This window comes from Bubalus kerabau, chromosome 22, assembly GCF_029407905.1.
Source record: "Bubalus kerabau isolate K-KA32 ecotype Philippines breed swamp buffalo chromosome 22, PCC_UOA_SB_1v2, whole genome shotgun sequence".
Lineage (NCBI taxonomy): Eukaryota > Metazoa > Chordata > Mammalia > Artiodactyla > Bovidae > Bubalus > Bubalus kerabau.
Window position 1 is genome coordinate 3,908,179 of NC_073645.1, and position 24,092 is coordinate 3,932,270.

At 39.7% G+C, this 24,092-nt stretch overlaps 1 pseudogene; it reads right to left on the reverse strand.

Annotated features, from left to right (window-relative positions):
* Positions 1 to 6,391: 6,391 nt before the first annotated feature.
* LOC129637081 (nuclear receptor coactivator 4-like) lies at positions 6,392 to 22,498 on the reverse strand (annotated as a pseudogene).
* Between the last annotated feature and the right edge of the window lie 1,594 nt (positions 22,499 to 24,092).

Sequence of the window (24,092 nt, forward strand, 5' to 3'; positions counted from 1 at the left end):
CCATAGATCTTACAAAAATTGTAATTTTAAAATCCAATAAGATTTGTTCTTTGTGTTTGATCTTTGTTAATTTGATTAATATGTGTCTTGGGGTGTTTCGCCTTGGGTTTATCCTGTTTGGGACTCTCTGGGTTTCTTGGACTTGGGTGATTATTTCCTTCCCCATTTTAGGGAAGTTTTCAACTATTATCTCCTCAAGTATTTTCTCATGGTCTTTCTTTTTGTCTTCTTCTTCTGGGACCCCTATGATTCGAATGTTGTAGCGTTTAATACTGTCCTGGAGGTCTCTGAGATTGTCCTCATTTCTTTTAATTCGTTTTTCTTTTATCCTCTCTGATTCATTTATTTCTACCATTCTATCTTCTAATTCACTAATCCTATCTTCTGCCTCTGTTATTCTACTATTTGTTGCCTCCAGAGTGTTTTTAATTTCACTTATTGCATTATTCATTATATATTGACTCTTTTTTATTTCTTCTAAGTCCTTGTTAAACCTTTCTTGCATCTTCTCAATCCTTGCCTCCAGGCTATTTAACTGTGATTCCATTTTAATTTCAAGATTTTGGATCAATTTCACTATCATTATTCGGAATTCTTTATCAGGTAGATTCCCTATCTCTTCCTCTTTTGTTTGGTTTGGTGGGCATTTATCCTGTTCCTTTATTTGCTGGCTATTCCTCTGTCTCTTCATCTAGTTTAAATTGCTGAGTTTGGGGTGTCCTTTCTGTATTCTGGCAGTTTGTGGAGTTCTCTTTATTGTGGCGTTTCCTCACTGTGTGTGGGCTTGTACAGGTGGCTTGTCAAGGTTTCCTGGTTAGGGAAGCTTGTGTCGATGTTCTGGTGGATGGAGTTGTATTTCTTCTCTCTGGAGTGTAATGAAATGTCCAGTAATGAGTTATGAGATGTCTATGGTTCTGGGGTGACTTTGGGCAGCCTGTATCTTGAAGCTCAGGGCTGTGTTCCTTTGTTGCTGGAGAATTTGCTTTGTATGTCTTTGTATAGAACAGTCTTATGGACTCTGTGAGTGAGGGACAGGGTGGGAAGATTTGGGAGAATGGCATTGAAACATGTAAAATATCATGTATGAAACGAGTTGCCAGTCCAGGTTTGATGCACGATACTGGATGCTTGGGGCTGGTGCACTGGGACGACCCAGAGGGATGGAATGGGGAGGGAGGAGGAAGGAGGGAGGAAGGTTCAGGATGGGGAACACATGTATACCTGTGGCGGATTCATTTTGATATTTGGCAAAACTAATACAATTATGTAAAGTTTAAAAATAAAATAAAATTAAAAAAAATAAATAAAATAAAATCCAATAAGATATTTACATTTGAAGCAAAACAATTAAATACAACTAACTTTTTAAGTAATGATCCTGACAGCTCCTCTACAAAGCTGACCTTGGGATAAAACTTAAAGGTTCAAATCAAATGGATTTTGGCATTTCTCAGCTGTTGCTTCCTGTGAAAAACTGTTGACAATTTGAGACACTAAATGTTAACTACACCAAATGATGATAAATGTCCTGGGTGCTAGCATTTTTCCTTCAGTCTTTCTCCTCAAATATTAAATGTTTATATCCTCTCTTTGCTACTCTCACATGTTCTGAGCACATGGTTCAAGGATATAATGGATGTGTGTGTGTGTGTGTGTGTGTGTGTGTGTGTGTGTATTTACAAAAACCCTCCAATTAAAAAAAAATATTTTAATTGGAGGATAATTCCTTTACAATATTGAGATGATTTTTTGCCATATATCAGCATGAATCACCCACAGGCATAGATATGTTCCCCCCACAACCATCCTGAACCCCCTCGTCTTTCCTCCCCACCCTGTCCCTTTGGGTTGTTCCAGAGCACTGACTTTGGGTGCTGTGCTTCAGGCATCAAACTTGCACTGGTCATCTATTTTATGAATGGTAATGTACACGTTTCAATGCTATTCTCTCAAATCATCTCACCTTGCCTTCTCCCACTGAGTCCAAAAGTCTGTTCTTTATGTCTGTCTCCTTTGCTGCCTCGAATGTAGGATTGTTGGTATCATCTTTCTAAATTCCATATATATGTGTTAATATACAGTATTTGTCTTTCTCTTTCTCACTTACTTCACTCTGTATAATAGGCTTTAGGTTCATCCACCTTGTTAGAACTGAGTCAAATGTGTTCCTTTTTATGGCTGAGTAATATTTCATTGTGTATATGTACCAGAATTTCCTTATCCATTCACCTGTTGGTTATTTAAGTTGCTTCCATGTCCTAGCTGTTGTAAATAGTGCTGCAATGAACATTGGGGTACATGTGTCTCCTTCAATTTTGGTTTCCTTAGGGTATATGTCCAGCAGTGGAATTGCTGGGTCATGTGGCAGTTCTATTCCCAGTTTTTTAAGGAGTCTCCACACTGTTCTCCATAGTGGCTGTACCAGTTTGCATTCCCACTAACAGTGTATAAGAGGGTTCCCTTTTCTCTACACCCTCTCTAGCATTTATTGTTTGTAAACTTTTTAATGATGACCATTTTGACTGGTGTGAGATGATGTCTCATTGTGGTTTTGGTTTGCATTTCTCTAATATTGGGCTGGAAGAAGCACAAGCTGGAATCAAGATTGCTGGGAGAAATATCAATAACCTCAGATATGCAGATGACAACACCCTTATGGCAGAAAGGAACTAAAAAGCCTCTTGATGAAAGTGAAAGAGGAGAGTGAAAAAGTTGGCTTAAAGCTCAACATTCAGAAAATGAAGATCATGGCATCCAGTCTCATCACTTCATGGGAAATAGATGGGGAAACAGTGGAAACAGTGTCAGACTTTATTTTTTTAGGCTCCAAAATCACTGCAGATGGTGATTGCAGCCATGAAATTAAAAGACGCTTACTCCTTGGAAGGAAAGTTATGACCAACCTAGATAGCATATTGAAAAGCAGAGACATTACTTTGCCCACAAAGGTCCGTCTAGTCAAGGCTATGGTTTTTCCAGTGGTCATGTATGGATGTGAGAGTTGGACTGTGAAGAAAGCTGAGCGCCGAAGAATTGATACTTTTGAACTGTGGTGTTGGAGAAGACTCTTGAGAGTCCCTTGGACTGCAAGGAGATCCAACCAGTCCATCGTAAAGGAGATCAGCCCTGGGATTTCTTTGGAAGGAGTGATGCTAAAGCTGAAACTCCAATACTTTGGCCACCTCTTGCGAAGAGTTGACTCATTGGAAAAGACTCTGATGCTGGGAGGGATTGGGGGCAGGAGGAGAAGGGGACGACAGAGGATGAGATGGCTGGATGGCATCACGGACTCGATGGACATGAGTCTGGGTGAACTCCGGGAGTTGGTGATGGACAGGGAGGCCTGGCATGCTGCGATTCATGGCGTCGCAAAGAGTCAGACACGACTGAGCAACTGAACTGAACTGAATATTGGGTGATGCTGAGTATCATTTCATGTGTTTATTATCCATGAATGTCTTTTTTGGAGAAATGTTTGTTTAGGTTTTTTGCCCACTTTTGATTGAGTTTTTCATTTTTCTGGTATTGAGCTGCATGAACTGCTTGTATATTTTGGAGATTAATTCTTTGTTAGTTGTTTTGTCTGTTATTTTCTCCTATTCTGAGGGCTGTCTTTTCACCTTGCTTATAGTGCAAATTTCCTTCTCTGTGCTTTTAAGTTTAATTAGATCCCATTTTTTATTTCCATTACTCTGTTAGGTGGGTCTTAGAGATTCTTGCTGTGACTTATGTCAGAGTGTTCTGCCTATGTTTTCCTCTATGAATTTATAGTCTGTGGTCTTCCATTTAAGTCTCTAATCCATTTTGAGTTTATTTTTGTGTATGGTGTTAGAAAGTGTTCTGCTGCTGCTTCTGCTGCTAAATCGCTTCAGTTGTGTCCAACTCTGTGCGACCCAATGGATGGCAGCCCACCAGGCTCCCCTGTCCCTGGGATTCTTCAGGCAAGAACACTGGAGTGGGTTGCCATTTCCTTCTCCAGTGCATGAAAGTGAAAAGTGAAAGTGAAGTCTCTCAGTCGTGTCCGACTCCTAGCCACCCCATCAACTGCAGCCTACCAGGCTCCTCCGTCCATGGGATTTTCCAGGCAAGAGTACTGGAGTGGGGTGCCATTGCCTTCTCTGAGAAAGTGTTCTAGGTTCATTATTTTGCATGTAGTTGACCAGTTTTCCCAGCACCACTTATTGAAGAGACTATCTTTTCTCCATTGTATATTTTTGCCTCCTTTGTCAAAGATAAGGTGTCCAGAGGTATGTGGATTTATCTCTGGGCTTTCTCTTTTGTTTCATTGATCTATATTTCTGTCTTTGTGCCAGTACTATACTGTCTTGATGACTGTAGTTTGTAGCATCGTCTGAAGTCAGGAACATTGATTCCTCCAGTTCCATTCTTCTTTCTTAAGATTGCTTTGGCTATTCAGGGTCTTTTGTGTTTCCATACAAATTGTGAAATTATTTGCTCTAGTTCTTTTAAAAATACTGTTGGTATTTTAATAGAGATTGCATTGAATCTATAGATTGCTTTGGTAGTAAATTCATTTTCACTATATTGATTGTACCAATCCAAGAACATGGTATATTTCTCCATCTATCTGTGTCATCTTTGATTTCTTTCATCAGTGTTTTATAGTTTTCTGTATACAAGTGTTTTGTTTCTTTAGGTAAATTTATTCCTAAGTATTTTATTCTTTTTGTTGCAATGGTGATTGTGATTATTTCCTTAATTTTCTGATTTTTCATTGTTAGTATATAGGAATGCAAGGGATTTCTGTGTATTAATTTTATATTCTGCAACTTTACTATATTCAGTAATTTTCTGGTGGCATCTTTAGGGTTTTCTTTCTTTTGGGGGGGGGGCTTTATGCTTTTAATGAATGGAGGGAGGTACAAAATGCATCAATGCAAAAGAATGGTTTAAATGCTCATTAGCATAGTGATTAATGTTAATTTAGGGATACACAATGTGTTAAACCTCAATTACAAAGTTTCCTGCAACCTAAAATAATGAAAATCTCCTTAAGTTTTTACCCACCACCTTAAAGTTCTAAATGGTGTCTGGAAGAACTAAAAAATAATAGGCTCCTTTCAGCTGTGGTTAAGAACTCTAGTGAAGCTGTATGTCAATGACACCAAGACTGTGAAGTTTCCTCAAAAGGGCTGTCTAGATTATCACATCACAAACTTTAAAGATATTTCCAATAACACAGGCAAGTTGAGTGGCTTAATAGTTTAAAAGTGGCAAGCAGCTAAGACGTCTCAGAGAATTTTAAAACATGGTATAAATACCATCTCTCTCCTACAGAGAAACTTTTTCAAGCATGGACATAACTTTGGATACTAAGGAAACATCGATAGTTTTCATAAAGTTTCAATAAACACCCTAAGGCACAAGTGTTCAAAACTTCCTATTCACTAAAATGTCACTGCATTATCCTTTTAGAGGTATAGGTATGCTATGCTTGCAGTGAGCGGATGTTTAATTTATGCCTAGTTAAAAGCACCAAGTGTCAAGTTCAGCTTCCATTTACACAGGATGCACCAATAACACTTAGGATAGTGAATAGTTCAAGTACTACATTTCCAACATAGTTTGCTTTTTGATTAGTAGGCACTGGGGCTATTCTGCCTGTAGCTCTTCAGAATATTTTGAAAGAGGATAGAACTATCCTGAATATAGTCTTCAAGCAATATGGAGCCCTTCTGAAAGAGCTGTCTTCTTTCATAATAACATTTAAAGAAGGGAGTAAAGACAGATCTTGCAAAAGCTGAGTTTCTTTCAAAAGAAGAAAAATGATGTAGAATCTGGAACCTAAGCTAAAATGTTTTGTGATAAATGTCAAAAATTGCCAAGACTTTCAAAACATGTTTTGGTAAGGAAAAACTATTATATTGCCAAGGTTAATTGTGTAAAATACAATAGTATCTTAATTAAACAGAAGAATTCACCATTAATGGAAGAAAACCCATGATAAGGGAAGCATCCAAAGACTGGCAACCAAAAAGCTGGGTAATTTTACTAGCTTTAGAATACATCAACACACTTTGATTATCAAACTATTTCATTTTTTAAAACTGCAGTGTTTTAATGTACTTCTAATAACAATGCAATCTAAGGAGCCATGGAGGCTTATGAAAAAGACCTACCCACTAAGATGCATTTCTAGTGTAGGGGTGAATTAATACTTCTGTAAGAAGGAACTGAATCACCTCAGCATCAACAAATAGCCATTTTCTTTTACACAGTAACTCATAATTTGATGACTAATTTCTGTTCGAAATTGGGCAGGAAAGGAACTACATCAGACCCAGAAACAATGATTTCTCAAGCCACAGTCACTCAGCTCATGGATTTGTGATAATCTGCAGAAAATTTGCTTGGCTAGTACTTGATTCCTTCACATTTGTAGAGGGGTTTGATACAATTACTTTTTAAAAATCAACCTTAAGCTGCATACAGGCAAAGAGATCACAAACTGCTGGGAGGCCATAACGGTCTAGGGGAAAGTTGTGTTCCTCCTGTAGGGGCAAATTAAGCAATACTTCCTTGGCCTTCTTTCAAAGTAGCCACTTGTCTTCTCCTGAGGATAATGGGCTAAAATTTCCTGTCGTCTTTCCTGGCAAGACCCATTCAGCTGTGTTAAAGAGACACCAGGAGGTGGCCAAGGGGTGTAAGCTTTTGTTTGTTAGCCCTATCCTCTGTAAGAGGCACTTCCTTGGGACATCCTTCTTTGTGCGAGGGGGTCATGAGCCACTTTGACAAGGGACTGTTCCTTATAACTTGGAAGAAATCAGCAATTCTAGAAGAAGCCATTGCCTTTGGTGCCTTAGCTTGTTCTGCTGCCTCTCTTCTGGATGGAGAGAGATACACGTTCAGGGAATCTTTATGTTTCTCAGGTTCAGGTTTTGGTTCCACAGGCATACCATTTTTATCCTTTCCTTCTTTCTTCAGAAGCCATTTACACAGAGCTTCTTTCTCACAATTTTCATCACACATGCACTTTGCAAAACTTATACAAGGCTCATTGGCTTTGCAGACCTCCTCCACTTATATGGGTCTTGATGGTTCTGGACAAGCCAATCCTCAGTAGTCACGGAGTGGACAAGGGTTTCTTGGCCTCCAAGTGGTCATTCAAGCATTTCAGATTGCCCAGGTTCTCAGTCTCCATACCTCTGGGCTGGTTACCCTGACAGTTGGTACAGGAATCAGACTTGACAAGCCAGTCATTCACATTGTAGGACTCCCGGAACACCTGGAACAAGAGCTTAAACTTCTCACTGGAGGTTTCACAGCTGCCATTCCCAGGCTTCTCAGGCTTATGGGATTCCTGGGGAGTTACCAGCCAACCAGAAAGATCCATCTCATCTTGATCAAGAGGCTCTAGATTGCTAACTTTTTCAATTTCAATGGAGTAAGAACTGGTAGTGGTATAGCTATTAAGACTTTTTGATAACTTGCTTTTTCAGAAACTAGTTGTTGCTGACTCTTGTGGAGCCAGTTTTCCAAATCTTTTAGGTTGCCCCAGACATTATTCAAGAAACTGCAGGCTCTAGCAGATGTCTGGCTGTTCTCCAAAGTCTGCTTTTGGTTGAGCCAGTCCTGGAGATTGGTGCTGCGTAGGTAAGGAGCCTGGTGACTAAGGCAGGTTTGCTTCCAAGGCGCCATTCACTGAGAGGGACAGCTGTGGTGCTGGATGCTGACTTCTGCTCTGGCAATGGGATATAGCCTCTCTTCTCTAAGAAGGACCCAATATTTGATGAACTAGCATGAGCCATCAGGTGCTCAGGAATTTGAATGGTCTTCAGTTCAGTTCAGTTCATTTGCTCAGTCATGTCTGACTCTTTGCGACCCCATGAATCACAGCATGCCAGTCCTCCCTGTCCAACAACAACTCCCAGAGTTCACCCAGACTCACATCCATCGAGTCAGTGTTGCATCCAGCCATCTCATCCTCTGTCGTCCCCTTCTCCTCCTGCCCCCAATCCCTCCCAGCATCACTCTTTTCCAATGAGTCAACTCTTCGCATGAGGTGGCCAAAGTACTGGAGTTTCAGCTTTAGCATCATTGCTTCCAAAGAAATCCCAGGGCTGATCTCCTTCAGAATGGACTGGTTGGATCTCCTTGCAGTCCAAGGGACTCTCAAGACTCTTCTCCAGCACCACAGTTCAAAAGCATCAATTCTTCGGTGCTCAGCCTTCTTCACAATCCAACTCTCACATCCATACATGACCACAGGAAAAACCATAGCCTTGACTAGACGCACCTTTGTTGGCAAAGTAATGTCTCTGCTTTTGAATATGCTATCTAGGTTGGTCATAACTTTCCTTCCAAGGAGTAAGCGTCTTTCAATTTCATGGCTGTAGTCACCATCTGCAGTGATTTTGGAGCCCCCAAAAATAAAGTCTGACACTGTTTCCACTGTTTCCCCATCTATTTCCCATGAAGTGATGGGACCGGATGCCATGATCTTCATTTTCTGAATGTTGAGCTTTAAGCCAACTTTTTCATTCTCCACTTTCACTTTCATCAAGAGGTTTTTTAGTTCCTCTTCACTTTCTGCCATAAGGATGGTGTCATCTGCATATCTGAGGTTATTGATATTTCTCCCGGCAATCTTGATTCCAGCTTGTGCTTCTTCCAGTCCACCGTTTCTTATGATGTACTCTGCATAGAAGTTAAATAAACAGGGTGACAGTATACAGCCTTGATGTACTCCTTTTCCTATTTGGAACTAGTCTGTTCAGGTGGTCTGCTATTCCCATCTCTTTCAGAATGGAGCCACCCCACGCCTGAGACCAAGGGTGGTGGCCGGGAGGACCAACCCCATGTCCAAAGAGCCGTGGCTGCGCGGGTGCAGGAGGGCCTAGAGGAGCTATCCCACATTGAAGTTCAGGAAGTGTGGCGGTGAGGAGATACCTCTCATCCAAGGTAAGGAGCAGCGGCTGTGCTTTGCTGGAGCAGCCGTGAAGAGATACCCCACACCCAAGGTAAGAGAAACCCAAGTAAGAGGGTAGGTGTTTCAAGAGGGCATTAGAGGGCAGACACACTGAAACCATACTCACAGAAAACTGTATTGAATGCTCAAGAGACCCAAATGTGGCGATTGCCTTGTGCAGGGCAGTTATGTCAGCTTCAGAGTAGGGCAGTTGAATCTTCAGGTTTGAGGGTCAGACTGCCCAGCCTGTCCAGGCACGTTGAGACTTGATTGGCTACACTCCAGTTGATGAATAAGACAACTGAACTGGCCCAGTAACCAGTAGAGCTGTTGGGCCTGCTGCTGGAGTGTCTTCTCTTTAAGCTGATAGATGAGATTTACTTGCTCATACTACCACACCTTACAGCTTCAAAGGCATTCTAGGTGGTGACTTATGCAGCAGTGAATCTGGGCTTTTACCTCTCACAAATTATCTTTAATTTGCTTCTCAGCTGGGAGAACTCCACCAATTGCAAGCTCCAAGTCCCTCTGTGCATCACAAGACCTCGAAAGGGAACCTCTATTAGTGGAACAGCCACTCTGGTCCTGTGAGGTACTCCTTCTGCACCTTGTTTCTCCTCTCAAGCTAGGCCCCTGTGCGTGAGCTGCCCAGCAAGCAGGGTGCTGCTTTATCAATGCTTGGGTGAGAAAAATCCCTGGGCTTACAGATAGCACCCCACCCAACCAGCGCGTCTGGCAGTGCCCTAGGGTTTTCTATGCTTCCTCTTGAGAAATTTGTATGCAGGTCAGGAAACAACAGTTAGAACTGGACATGGAACAACAGGCTGGTTTCAAATAGGAAAAGGAGTACGTCAAGGCTGTATATTGTCACCCTGTTTATTTAACTTCTATGCAGAGTACATTATGAGAAACGATGGACTGGAAGAAGCACAAGCTGGAATCAAGATTGCCGGGAGAAATATCAATAACCTCAGATATGCAGATGACACCACCCTTGTGGCAGAAAGTGAAGAGTAACTCAAAAGCCCCTTGATGAAAGTGAAAGTGGAGAGTGAAAAAGTTGGCTTAAAGCTCAACATTCAGAAAATGAAGATCATGGCATCCGGTCCCATCACTTCATGGGAAATAGATGGGGAAACAGTGGAAACAGTGTCAGACTTTATTTTTTGGGGCTCCAAAATCACTGCAGATGGTGACTGCAGCCATGAAATTGAAAGATGCTTACTCTTTGGAAGGAAAGTTATGACCAACCTAGATAGCATATTCAAAAGCAGAAACATTACTTTGCCAACAAAGGTGAGTCTAGTCAGGCTATGGTTTTTCCTGTGGTCATGTATGGATGTGAGAGTTGGACTGTGAAGAAGGCTGAGCACCGAAGAATTGATGCTTTTGAACTGTGATGTTGGAGAAGACTCTTGAGAGTCCCTTGGACTGCAAGGAGATCCAACCAGTCCATTCTGAAGGAGATCAGCCCTGGGATTTCTTTGGAAGCAATGATGCTAAAGCTGAAACTCCAGTACTTTGGCCACCTCATGCGAAGAGTTGACTCATTGGAAAAGAGTGATGCTGGGAGGGATTGGGGGCAGGAGGAGAAGGGGACGACAGAGGATGAGATGGCTGGATGCATCACTGACTCGATGGACGTGAGTCTGGGTGAACTCTGGGAGTTGTTGTTGGACAGGGAGGACTGGCGTGCTGTGATTCATGGGGTCGCAAAGAGTTGGACATGACTGAGCGACTGATCTGATCTGATATAATCTGCACACAGTGAGAGTTTTGTATTTTTCTTTTCCAATCTGAATTCCTTTTAATTCTTCTCTTATTGCTATGGCTAGCACTTCCAAACTATGTTGAATAGTAGTGGTGAGAGTGGGCACCCTTGTCTTGTCCCTGGTTTGGGAGGAAATATTTTCAATATTTTGCCATTGAGGATAATGTTTGCTGTGAGTTTGTCATATATCAGTTCAGCTCAGTCTCTCAGTCATGTCTGATTCTTTGTGCCCCCATAGACTGCAGCATGCCAGACCTCCCTGTCCATCACCATCTCCCGGAGTTTGCCAGACTCATGTCCATTGAGTTGGTGATGCCATCCTCTGTCATCCCCTTCTCCTCCACCTTCAATCTTTCCCAGCATCAGGGTCTTTTCCAATGAGTCATTTCTTCACATCAGGTGGCCAAAGTATTGGAGTTTCAGCTTCAACCTCAGTCCTTGAAGTGAATATTCAGGACTGATTTCCTTTAGGATGGAATGTTTGGATCTCCTTGCAGTCCAAGGGACTCTCAAGAGTCTTCTCCAACACCATAGTTCAAAAGCATCAATTATTTGGTGCTCAGCTTTCTTTATAGTCCAACTCTCACATCTGTGACTACTGGAAAAACCATAGCCTTGACTACATGGACCTTTGTTGGCAAAGTAATGTCTCTGCTTTTTAATATGATGTCTAGGTTGGTCATAACTTTCCTTCCAAGGAGTAAGTGTCTTTTAATTTCATGGCTTCAGTCACCACCTGCAGTGATTTTGGAGCCCAAAAAAATAAAGTCTGTCACTATTTCCACTCTTTCCCCATCTTTTTTCCATGAAGTGATGGGACCAGATGCCATGATCTTAGTTTTCTGAATGTTGAGCTTTAAGTCAACTTTTTCACTCTCCTCTTTCACTTTCATCAAGAGGCTCTTTAGTTCTTCTTCGTTTCTGCCATAAGGGTGGTGTCATCTGCTTATCTGAGCTTATTGGAATTTCTCCTTGCAGTCTTGATTCCAGCTTGTGCTTCATCCAGCCCAGGTTTTGCATGATGTACTCTGCGTATAGGTTAAATAAGCAAGGTGACAATATACAGCCTTGACATACTCCTTTCCCTATTTGGAACCAGTCTGTTTTTCCATGTCCAGTTCTAACTGTTGCTTCCTGACCTGCATACAGATTTCTCAGAAGGCAGGTCAGGTGGTCTGGTACTCCCATCTCTTGAAGAATTTTCCACAGTTTTTTTGTGATCCACACTGTCAAAGGCTTTCTCATAGTCAATAAAGCAGAAATAGGTGTTTTTTCTGGAACTCTCTTGCTTTTTCAATGATCCAGCAGATGTTAGCAGTTTGATATGTGGTTCCGCTGTCTTTTCTAAAAGCAGCTTGAACATCTGGAAGTTCACGGTTCATGTATTACTGAAGCCTGGCTTGGAGAATTTTGAGCATTACTTTAATGTGTGAGTTGAATGCAATTGTGCAGTAGTTTGAGCATTCTCTGGCATTGCTTTTATTTGGGATTGGAATTAAAACTGACCTTTTCTAGTCCTGTGGCCACTACTGAGTTTTCCAAATTTGCTGACATATTGAGTGCATCACTGTAACAGCATCATTCTTTAGGATTTGAAATAGCTCAACTGGAATTCCATCACCTCCACTAGCTTTGTTTGTAGTAATATTTCCTAAGGCCCACTTGACTTCACATTCCAGCATGTCTGGCTCTAGTTTAGTGTGAGTGATCACGCCATAGTGATTATCTGGGTCGTGAAGATCTTTTTTTGTACAGTTCTTCTGTGTATTCTTGCCATCTCTTAATATCTTCTGCTTCTGTTAGGTCCATACCATTTCTGTCCTTTATGGAGCCCATCTTTGCATGAAATATTCCTTTGGTGTCTTTAATTTTCCTGAATAGATCTCGATTCTTTCCCATTCTATTTTTTTCCTCTATTTCTTTGCACTGATTTCCCCAGGAAGGCTTTCTTATCTCTCCTTGCTGTTCTTTGGAACTCTGCATTCAAATGGGTATATCTTTCTTTTCTCCTTTGCTTTTCACTTCTCTTCTTTTCACAGCTATTTGTAAAGACTCATCAGACAGTCATTTTACTTTTTTTTGCATTTCTTTTTCTTGGGGATGGTCTTGATCCCTGTCTCTTGTACAATGTTACAAACCTCCATCCATAGTTCATCAGGCACTCTGTCTATCAGATCTAGTCCCTTAAATCTGTTTCTCACTTCCACTATATAATCATAAGGAACTTGATTTTGGTCATACCTGAATGGTCTAGTGGTTTTCCCTACTTTCTTCAAGTCTGAATTTGACAATAAGGAATTCATGATCTGAGCCACATTCAGCTCCTGGTCTTGTTTTTGCTGACTGTATAGAGCATCTCCATCTCTGGCTGCAGAGAATATAATCAATCTGATTTTGGTGTTGACCGTCTGGTGATGTCCATGTGTAGAGTCTTCTCTTGTGTTGTTGGAAGAGGGTGTTTGCTATGACCAGTGCATTCTCTTGGCAGAACTCTATTAGCCTTTGCCCTGCTTCATTCCGTATTCCAAGGCCAAATTTGCCTGTTACTCCAGGTGTTTCTTGACTTCCTAGTTTTGCATTCCAGTCCCCTATAATGAAAAGGACATCTTTTTTGGGAGTTAGTTCTTAAAGGTCTTGGAGGTCTTCACAGAACTGTTGAACTTCAGCTTCTTCAGCATTGCTGGTCAGGGCATAGACTTGGATTACTGTGATATTGAATGGTTTGTCTTGGAAACGAACAGAGATCATTCTGTTGTTTTTGAGATCCCATCCAAGTACTGCACTTTGAACTCTCTTGTTGACTATGATGGCTACTCCATTTCTTCTAAGTGATTCTTGCCCACAGTAGTAGATATAATGGTCATCTGAGTTAAATTCACCCATTCCAGTCTATTTTAGTTTGCTGATTCCTAGAATGTCAACGTTCAGTCTTGCCGTCTCCTGTTTGACTATTTCCAATTTGCCTTTATTCCTGGACCTAATATTCCAGGTTCCTATGTAATATTGCTCTTTACAGCATTGGACCTTTCTTCTCTCACCAGTCACATCCACAGCTTTGTGTTTTTTTTTTTTTTTTTTTTTGCTTTGGCTCTGTCTTTTCATTCTTTCTGGAGTTATTTCTCCACTGATCTCCAGTAGCATATTGGGCACCTACTGACCTGGGGGGTTCAGTGTACTGTCTTTTTGCCTTTTCATACTGTTCATGGGGATCTCAAGCCAAGAATACTGAAATGGTTTGTCATTCCTTTCTCCAGTGGACCACATTTTGTCAGAACTTCCCATAATGACCCGTCTCTCTTGGGTGGCACTACATGGCATGGCTCATAGTTTCATTGAGTTAGACAAGGCAGTGGCCCATGTGATTAGATTGGTTAGTTTTCTGTAACTGTGCTTTTCAGTCTGTCTGCCCTCTGATGAAGAAGGATAAGGGGCTTTTGGAAGCTTCCTGATGGGAGAGACTGAGAGGGGTAAACTGGGTCTTTTTCTGGTGGACAAGGCCATGCTCAGTAAATCTTTAATCCAGTTTTCTGTTGATGGGTGGGACTGTGTTCCCTCCCTGCTATTTACCTGGGGCCAAACTATGGTGGAGGTAATGTAGATAATGGTGACCTCCTTCAAAAAGTCCCATGCATGTATTGCTACACTCAGTGCCCCCATCCCTGCAGCAGGCCACCACCAACCCACACCTCTGCTGGAGACTCTTGGACACTCACAGGCAAGTCTAGATCAGTCTCTTGTGGGATCACTGCTCCTTTCTCCTGGGTTCTTGTGCACAAGTTTCTGTTTGTGCCCTCCAAGAGCCTATTTCCCAATCCTGTGTATGTTCTGGAAGCTCTATGGTGGGGTTTATTGTCATTTATGGATTTTTATTATGTTGAAGTATATTCCCTCTATGCCTACTTTCTGGAGAGTTTTTACCATAAATAGATCTTGAATTTTGTCAAAGGCTTTTTCTGCAACTATTGAAATAATCATATGGTTTTTAACATTTTTAAAAACTAGTGGTTTTCAATTTGTTGAAATGGTGTATCACACTGATTTATTTGCAAATATTGAAGAATCCTTCAGTTCAGTTGCTCAGTTGGGTCCAACTCTTTGCAGCCCCATGGACTGCAGCATGCCAGTCTTCCCTGTCCATCACCAACTCCCAGAGCTTGTTCAAATTCATGTCTATCGAGTCGGTTATGCCATCCAACCATCTCATTCTCTGTAGTCCCCTTCTCATGCCTTCAATTTTTCCCAGCATCAGGGTCTTTTCTAAAAAATCCATTCTTTGCACCAGGTGGCCAAACTATTGAAGCTTCAGCTTCAGTATTAGTCCTTCCAATCAGTATTCAGGACTGATTTCCTTTAGGCTTGACTGGTTTGATCCCCTGGTAGTCCAAGTGACTCTCAAGAGTCTTCTCCGATATCACAATTCAAAAGCATCATTTCTTTGACAATCAGCTTCCTTTATGGTCTAGCTCTCACATCTGTACATGACTACTGGAAAAACCATAGCCTTGACTAGATGGACCTTTGTTGGCAAAGTAATGTCTCTGCTTTTTAATATGCTGTCTAGGTTGGTCATAGCTTCTCTACCAAGGATCAGGTGTCTTTTAATTTTATGGATGTAGTCATCATCTGCCATGATTTTGGAGCCAAGAAAATAGTCTGTCACTATTTCCATTTTCCCCCCATCTATTTGCCATGAAATGATGGGATCAGATGCCATGATCTTAGTTTTCTGAATATTGAGCTTTAAGCCAACTTTTTCATCAAGAAGCTCTTTAGTTCTTCTTCGTTTCTGCCATAAGGGTGGTGTCATCTGCATATCTGAGGTTATTCATATTTCTCCTGGAAATCTTGATTCCAGGTTGTGCTTCATCCATCCTGGCATTTTGCATAATGTAATCTGCATATAAGTTAGATAAGCAGGGTGATAATGTATAGCCTTGCATCCCTGGAATAAAGCCCACTTGGTCATGATGTATGATCTTTTTAATATGTTGCTGGATTCTGTTTGCTAGAATTTTGTTGAGGATTTTTGCATCTATGTTTATCTGTGATATTGGCCTATAGTTTTCTTTTTTTTGTGGCATCTTTTTCAGGTTTTGGTATAAGGGTGATGGAGGCCTTGTAGAAGGAGTTTGGGACTTTTGTTCCCTCTTGAATTTTCTGGAAGAGTTTGAATATGATAAGTGTTAGCACTTCTCTAATTTTTTGGTGGAATTCACCTATGAAGCCATCTGGGTTTGGGCTTTTGTTTGTTGGAATATTTTTTATTACATTTTTGATTTCTGTGCTTGTGATTGGTCTGTTCAAATTTTCTATTTCTCCGTAGTTCAGTTTTGGAAAAAAAAAAAAAAACAACTTTAGTTTTAAATTGTGCTGTTTTAGGGTGGTGCTTCCTTTTTTCTGCCAAGAAGTTTTTTATAGAATGCATAGTTGGAGAATTATTTGAATCAAACATCATCACCTTGATTTTTAATTGATAGTGGTATCTATTGTTTTAAACCTTGAGAGATAAAGTGGATGACATAAAAACAGGAGATTTTCATGGGTAAACAAGACTGAGTAAAAGGGAAGACCAGGGGTAAATGAACTATGCATTCATATTGCAGGATTCCTGCCACCTATTATTTTATTTTTCCTTATGTGTGGGTATTTAAGCAAATCTTTTTTCATGAAGACATCAGGTAAGGGTTGGAAAGGTATGATTTGGGTTTTTATAATATGGAGCTTATAACAGTTTCTATTTATGTGACTGAACATAAGTAAACATTGAATTAGATGGTGGTATTTTCAAAATAAGAAAGCTAAGTTAAACCTAGCTATTCAAGGAACAAATTACTCTTGTCCTGATAATCAGTCAGAACAAATGTCAGACTGCAATGAATTCACACAAAATCCGTTATTAATTCTCATATGAACATGTTTTATAGCAGAGTAATTTTTTTTTATTTTAATGCCTATTTAAAATAGTTGCACATGATTAAATGCCATAAAGACAAAACTAGATTGTTAATATCATATGGCTGAATTAAATATCAGTCAAGTTTGGCCATTGTTATTAATGTTAAAAAAAAAACTGAACATTAGTCACCATATTCAGCAAAATGAAACAGTATTCTCTCAATAGAAATCATTTCCAATCCAGAGAAAACTCAACCAAAATCTGTTTTTATTCATTGGTATGCTGTTATGATTTTTGAATTGTAATGCCATTTCAGTTTTCAAAACATGAACAAAGAATATGAATAGTATAAAGAGAAGGAAATAACCATTGTGAATGAAAATCTAGGTAAATTTTGCTTGTAATGATTGTCTTTCCTTATCCTATTCAATAGAATGTCAGCTTCCTAAGACAGAATCTTGTTCTTCAATCAGAATCAATACAACCCAGAGCAGTAGCTGGCAAGCATAGATGCTCAAAGAAGATTAGGTAAATGAAAGTCCATTTATAATATAAAACTGATAATTATTCTTAATTTTCCAAAGGTAATAAAATATCCTGTATATTGTTTCCTGAATGGTTTCAACCACCAACATATTCTAAATGTTATATTTTGTATAGATTAAGAATTCTTATAAAACATCAAAATCTTCAATAGTTAAAATAATTATTAATAGCTAAGAATTGTTAAAAATGATTAAAATACAGTACCCATGAGTTTTTACTTACTTGAGTTAAGGCAGAAAATTAAACCTGAACCTTACAAATTGTTAAATCATGATCAATGTGCTCACTTTTATTTCTGAGTGAAAAATATATATTCAAGGCAATATAGGGACTATCTATGTCTAATATGAATTAATCATTAGCAAACTGGCACATTCCAGCTTTATTGTTTAATTTCTAAACCACCAAAACTATAATTTAATCTTAAAGTAATTATCCCTCAATTAAAAAATAAAAAGAAAAAAAATTAATGAGTCAGAAATTACTACTGTCAGTTTATAATTAAGGTGTCTAAAAACACATCTTTAATGTTTACTTCTAGTGAGCATTAGCTAGTGAATGAACTTAGGTCTGACTGTTCATTGTTTTAAATTTCATGGAATAATATTCTGTACCTGGTCCTGAGTGAATGTATATAAATGCATATAAAATAATGCCAGTTAATTAGATGGGCAGTGCTGACTTTTAAAAATGTGCATTGGTTATAAACTTTTAAATTGGCTTTCTATATAGAATCCAAGATATGCTTGATATGGGCATAACAGTGTAGTTAAAAAACAACAACAACAACAACAACAAACTCTCTGGTTTTCAGCTGACAATAGTTCTCCCAGGGCATAGCTAGAGCTGTCACATAATGAGGGCTGGGAAGGTATAGACAATTTGGAAATAAACTGGCAGGGAAAGATGTGGGGACCTTGAGTTTTGGTTCGTCAAGAAGCAATGAGAAACCAGATGACCACTTCTGAATGAATAAGGAAAAAATCTGCTCACTGTCATCCTTGGCAGTCACTATGTGGATGACAATTTATTTCTCTGTGTTAATCAGTGTTCTGCAGGGTTGTTCAGGGCCAGAGCTCACAGTCTGCTTTGATGGGTCATTGGAAACTTTATATTTCCTAAACCCCATGTTCATTAGTGCTGCTGTTTGGAATCAGAATTTGCCAGATTATTCCTTGTATGAAAAGATGGGGCCATATTTGTTAAAACAGTGTACACAGATTCGTGAGAGCATATATTGCCGGATGGTAGAGCTGTGACAGAAGGGCAAGTGCTTCTGTGCATAGAAAAGGAACTCCAGGGAAATCTCCTTGGAATTTTCTTCATGTTCAAAGGATTAACTAAGACAACAGCAAGCTCATATACTACTTTGTGGGGACTGATGGAAGAGTGAACAGATGCTCATATTCAAAGCTATCTGGCATAAGTTCTGACTCTGGGAGTTGGAACAGGCCAAGAAAGAAAGGACCAGTGTTGTGCAAGCCACGGAGAATATTCTGGTTTTCCTTCTAACAGTCCTAGGAGGAATATGTATTATTTGTATTTTTGTTTTTATATATTTAGAGTTGATTTATTGTCTCACATTTATTCATCAGTGGACACATTTTGGCAACAATGGTGGCAGTGATGGGAGGTTGGAAGATTCTACATTTTTCTAAGGCAATTTAAATGCACTATTGCTCTTAATCTGCAGCAATGTCTTTTTTTGGAGAAGGTATTAATTTAAAATTTAATAGGTGAGCAAACTGAAGCCTGGAGAGGTAACACAAATTGCTAATATCAGAAGGCAGTATAGGAATCAAGAAATCATTAATGGTCACAAACCAAACACTCCTCAGTATCACTGATGAGTAATTCTACTTGGTTTCACTCTGGAATCAGAGCTCTGATCTTATGTGATCAGAAAGGTTATAAATTTCTGATTTGATATTTAGTTTTATAGAATAACTGGGAACATTGGCTGAGGGCCAGATGACTGTGTGTTAACATTTTTACTTTTAGATTTTAGCTCTCTGACCTTGGGCAACTTGCTTAATCTTTCTAAGCCTCAGTTTCCTCACCTGTAAAGTACTTTTGCTGCTGCTGCTAAGTCACTTCAGTTGTGTCCAACTCTGTGTGACCCCATAGACAGCAGCCCACCAGGCTCCCTTGTCCCTGGGATTCTCCAGGCAAGAACACTGGAGTGGGTTGCCATTTCCTTCTCCAATGCATGAAAGTGAAAAGTGAAAGTGAGGTCGGTCAGTCATGTCCGACTCTTCGCGACCCCATGGACTGCAGCCTACCAGGCCGCTCCATCTGTGGGATTTTCCAGGCAAGAGTACTGGAGTCAGGTGCCATTGCCTTCTCCAGTAAAGTACTTACCTATAGTATTGTTGTAGGCATGAAATAATAATGGATTAAGTGTTGATATACAAGATATACAAAGAGTGAGGCCAGTTGGCAGCTTCTGCAGTTTCAGTCTGTGTCTCTGAAACATCCCTGGAATGCCTCAGAAATATGGCACATTAATTTGGATGGGGAAACAATGGAAACAGTGAGAGACTATTTTTTTGGGATCCAGAATCACTGCAGATGGTGACTGCTGCCATGAAATTAAAAGATGCTTGCTCCTTGGAAGAAAAGCTATGACAAACCTAGACAGCATATTAAAAAGCAGAGACATTACTTTGCCAATAAAGGTCCTTCTAGTTAAAGCTTTGATTTCTCCAGTAGTCATGTATGGATGTGAGAGTTGGACTATAAAGAAAGCTGAGTGCCGAAGAATTGATGCTTTTGAACTGTGGTGTTAGAGAAAACTCTTGAGAGTCTCTTGGACTGCAAGGAGATCAAACCAGTCCATCCTAAAGGAAATCAGTCCAGCATATTCACTGCAAGGACTGATGTTGAAGCTGAAACTCCAATACTTTGGCCATCTGATGTGAAGAAATGACTCATTGGAAAAGACCCTGATGCTGGGAAAGATTGAAGGTGGGAGGAGAAGGGGACAACAGAGGACGAGATGGTTGGATGGCATCACTAACTCAATGGACATGAGTTTGAGCAAGCTCCGGGAATTGGTGATGGACAAGGAAGCTTAGCGAGGTGCAGTCCATGGGGTTGCAAAGAGTCGGATGTGACTGAGCAACTGAACTGAATTTGGATGCACACGTGTCATTCTATAGTTGACTTGTGATATATGAATTTGTTTCTCCTGTGGGATAAAGCAGAGCTATGGGGTTCTGAAAAAGAAAAAAGATTAGGCAATTGTGAAAGGAAATTCATGATCTCTGAATATTGTATGTGTTTGGGTGTGTGCACTTGTGAGAGAGAGGAGGGAGACCCTAAACCATAATTCAGAATCCAAGTACAGCCAGTGCCACATGACAACACATGCACATATAAGCCATATTTAATTTTAATGAGCTTTTATTATGGTCATCTTTGTATCAGGTGTCTTACATGTATTCTTTCATTTGATGCTCATAACACCTATTGAATTAGATACTATGATTTGTATTTTTCTGATAGGAAATTTGGAGATTAGAGAGGTTAAGTAGCTCCTAAAATAACACATCCAGGAAGTAGCAAAGATCAAACTTTAACCTACTGTCTTCAGAGCAGCTTCCCAGGTGGCACAGTGGTAAAGAATCTGTCTGCCAATGCAGGAGGCACAAGAGACTCAGGTTTGATCCCTGGGTTGGGATTGTTCCCTGGAGTAGAAAATGGCGATACTGGATGCTTGGGGCTGGTGCACTGGGACTACCCAGAGGGATGGAATGGGGAGGGAGGAGGGAGGAGGGTTCAGGATGGGGAACACATGTATACCTGTGGCGGATTCATTTTGATATTTGGCAAAACTAATACAGTTATGTAAAGTTTAAAAATAAAATAAAATTAAAAAAAAAAAAAAGAAAATGGCAACCCATTACAATATTCTTGCGCAGAAATTTCCATGGACAGAGGAGCCTGGTGGGCTATAGTCCATGGGGTTGCAAAGAGTCAGACACACCTGAGCGACTGAGCACACATGCACTCTGCTCAGAACCTCATTTTCAGGCTCCCCTGGTAGTCCTGTGACTAAGAGTCTGCCTTGAAATACTTGTTGCAAAGGGACATGTGTTCTATCCCAGGTCTGGGAAAACAAACATGCCACAGAGCAACTAAGCCCATGTGCCACAACTACTGAGCCTGCAAGCTAAGAAGCCTGCACATGGCAACTAGAGAGTAGCCTTCACACAGAAACCAAGACCCAGTGCAGCCAAAATTCATAAAATAACAAAAAAATAAAAAATAAAATCTGAAATATGTTTACACCTAACATTAAAAAGTGAGAAGGGGACGACAGAGGATGAGATGGCTGGATGGCATCACCAACTCGATGGACATGGGTTTGGGTGAACTCCGGGAGTTGGTGATGGACAGGGAGGCCTGGCATGCTGCAATTCATGGGATCACAAAGAGCTGGACACAACTGAGAGACTGAACTGAACATTAAAAAAAAGAAGAAGAAAAAGAGCCTCATGTTCTTTCTTTCTTTTGGGGTAGGGTGTGGGAGTGTGCTGCATGGCTTGTTGGAATGGCTTGTGGGACCTTAGTTCCCCAACCAGGGATTAAACCCAGGCCCTGGCGGTGGAAACACTGAGTCCTAATTTATTGGACCACCAGGGAATTCCCTCATGTTCTTTCACTATGATATGTTGTGGTGCTACTTTATTTTATTACATAAATTGTAAGCCCTTCCTAAGAGGCTCTCTGCTTCAGTCCATTGCAAACTAAACTCAAGTATAGAAATTACAGAAAAGTGGGAACTGTTTTGTGCAATATTTTTAGTGGATTGTGTTTCAGTTTACACATTCTGTGTACTTTTTTGTATTTTCATTAACTTGTTTTTAAAATGCACTTTAATTGTGAGGTAATTATAGACTCACATGCAATTGTAAGAAATGACAGAGGGAGATCCTTGATACATACCCTTTACTTGGTGTCCCAGTGAAAACATCTTGCAGGCTAGGGAAGGAGACACAAGAGAGAGCAGACATAGGTATAACTATGGCTGATTCATGTTAATATTTGGCAGAAACCAGCACAATATTGTAAAGCAATTATCCTTCAATTAAAAATAAATTTAATTATTAAAAATTCTTACAGGCTATATAGTACAATATCACAATCAGGATATTGACATTGATACAATCCACTGATCTTGTTTTCATTTCTTCCTTTTTAGTTGTACTTACTTGTATGTGAAATGTGTGTGTGTTTATTCTTTTCATGTGTGATTTTATCATATGTGTGGTTTTGTGTGTCTACCGCTACAGTTTGGATATAGGGCAGTTTCATCACTACATGTTCCCTCAGGCTGCTCTTCTGCATCCATACCCACCTCCCTCCCACAGCCTTCTTCCCATGACACCCCCAACTCCTGCTGATCACTGATCTGTTCTCTGTTTATAAAATATTTTGAGAGTGTAATTTGAATGGAATCCTATAATATATAATCTTTGGGGATTGTATTTTATCATTCAACATGATTCTCTTGAAATTCATCCAGTTTGTTGCATGTGTCAATAGTTTGTTCCTTTTTCTTCCTGAGTAGTGTTACATGGTATGGATGTACCACAGTTTGTTTAAGCATTCATTCATTGAAGGACAATTGTGTTATTTCTGGTTTTGGGTTATTATGAATAGCATTGATGGAACAATTGTATACAGCTTTTCATGTGGATGTGAATTCTTATTTCTCTGGGATAAATGAACAAGAGTACAATTGTGGGTGTATAATAGTTGCATGTTTAGTTTTATATAAAACTGCCTAACTGCTTTCCAGAGTGGCTGTGCCATTTTACCTTCCTATCAGCAATGTGTGAGCGATTCAGCTTCCCCATGCTTTCACCACCATTTGGTGTTGTCACTGTTTAAGTTTTAGCTATTCTGATAATGTAGTGATAACTCTGAGATTTTAATTTGCATTTCTCTAATGACAGAAGATGTTGAATGTATTTGTATGAACTTATTTGCTATCCATATATCCATTTTGCTGAGATACCTGCTCATGTCCTTTGCCCAGTTTTTAATTGGGTTTTTTATGTGTGTGGTTGAATTTTTTTGTTATATATATAAACACTCTGGATAGAAGTCCTTTGTTGGATAAATGGCTTACAAATACTTTTTATTGGTCTGTGCCTTTTAATTCTCTTCACAGGGTCTCTGCAGAGCAAACATTTTAAATTTTGATGAGGTGAAATTCATCATTTTCCTTTTATGGATCATATGTATGTTGTCAAGATGAACTCTTTACCTTTCTTTGGGCCCCCAAATTTTCTCTTGCAGTTTTTCCCAAAAGTTACATTGTTTTCTACTTTACATCTAAGTCCATAATCCATTTTGAGTTAATTTTTATATAAGATATGAGAGTCAGGCTATGATTTATTTAATTCATTTATGCCTCTGGATGTCTGATTTTTTGAATAAGTTATCCTCTTTTCATTGAATTGCTTTTGGTCTTTTTTCAAAGAGCCATTAAGCATATTTGTGTGGGTCTATTTCTGGGTTCTGTATTCTGTTCTTTTGACCTTTGTGTCTCTTTGCTGATGCCACACAGTCTTGGTTACTGTAGCTATATAGCAAAACTTAATATTAGTTAGAGTGTTACCTCTTACTCTTTTTTCCCTTCAAGATTGTTTTAGCTAAGGCTAGCTCGTTTCCATTTAAATTTTAAAACTTACTCATCTGCATTATTTGGCAAATAAATATTGCCAAAATTTTGATGAAATTGCATTAAACTTGATCAGTTTGGAGAGAATTGGCAACTTTATATTGTTATGGGCCTACTATGTCTCACTGTTTATTTTGGTCTACTTTGATATTTTTTCATCAGCTTTTTGTGTACTATACATGTTTTGTAGGTTTATACATAGCATTTTATTTTGGGGGGTCAATAGAAAGTGAAATTTGCTCAGTCATGTCCTACT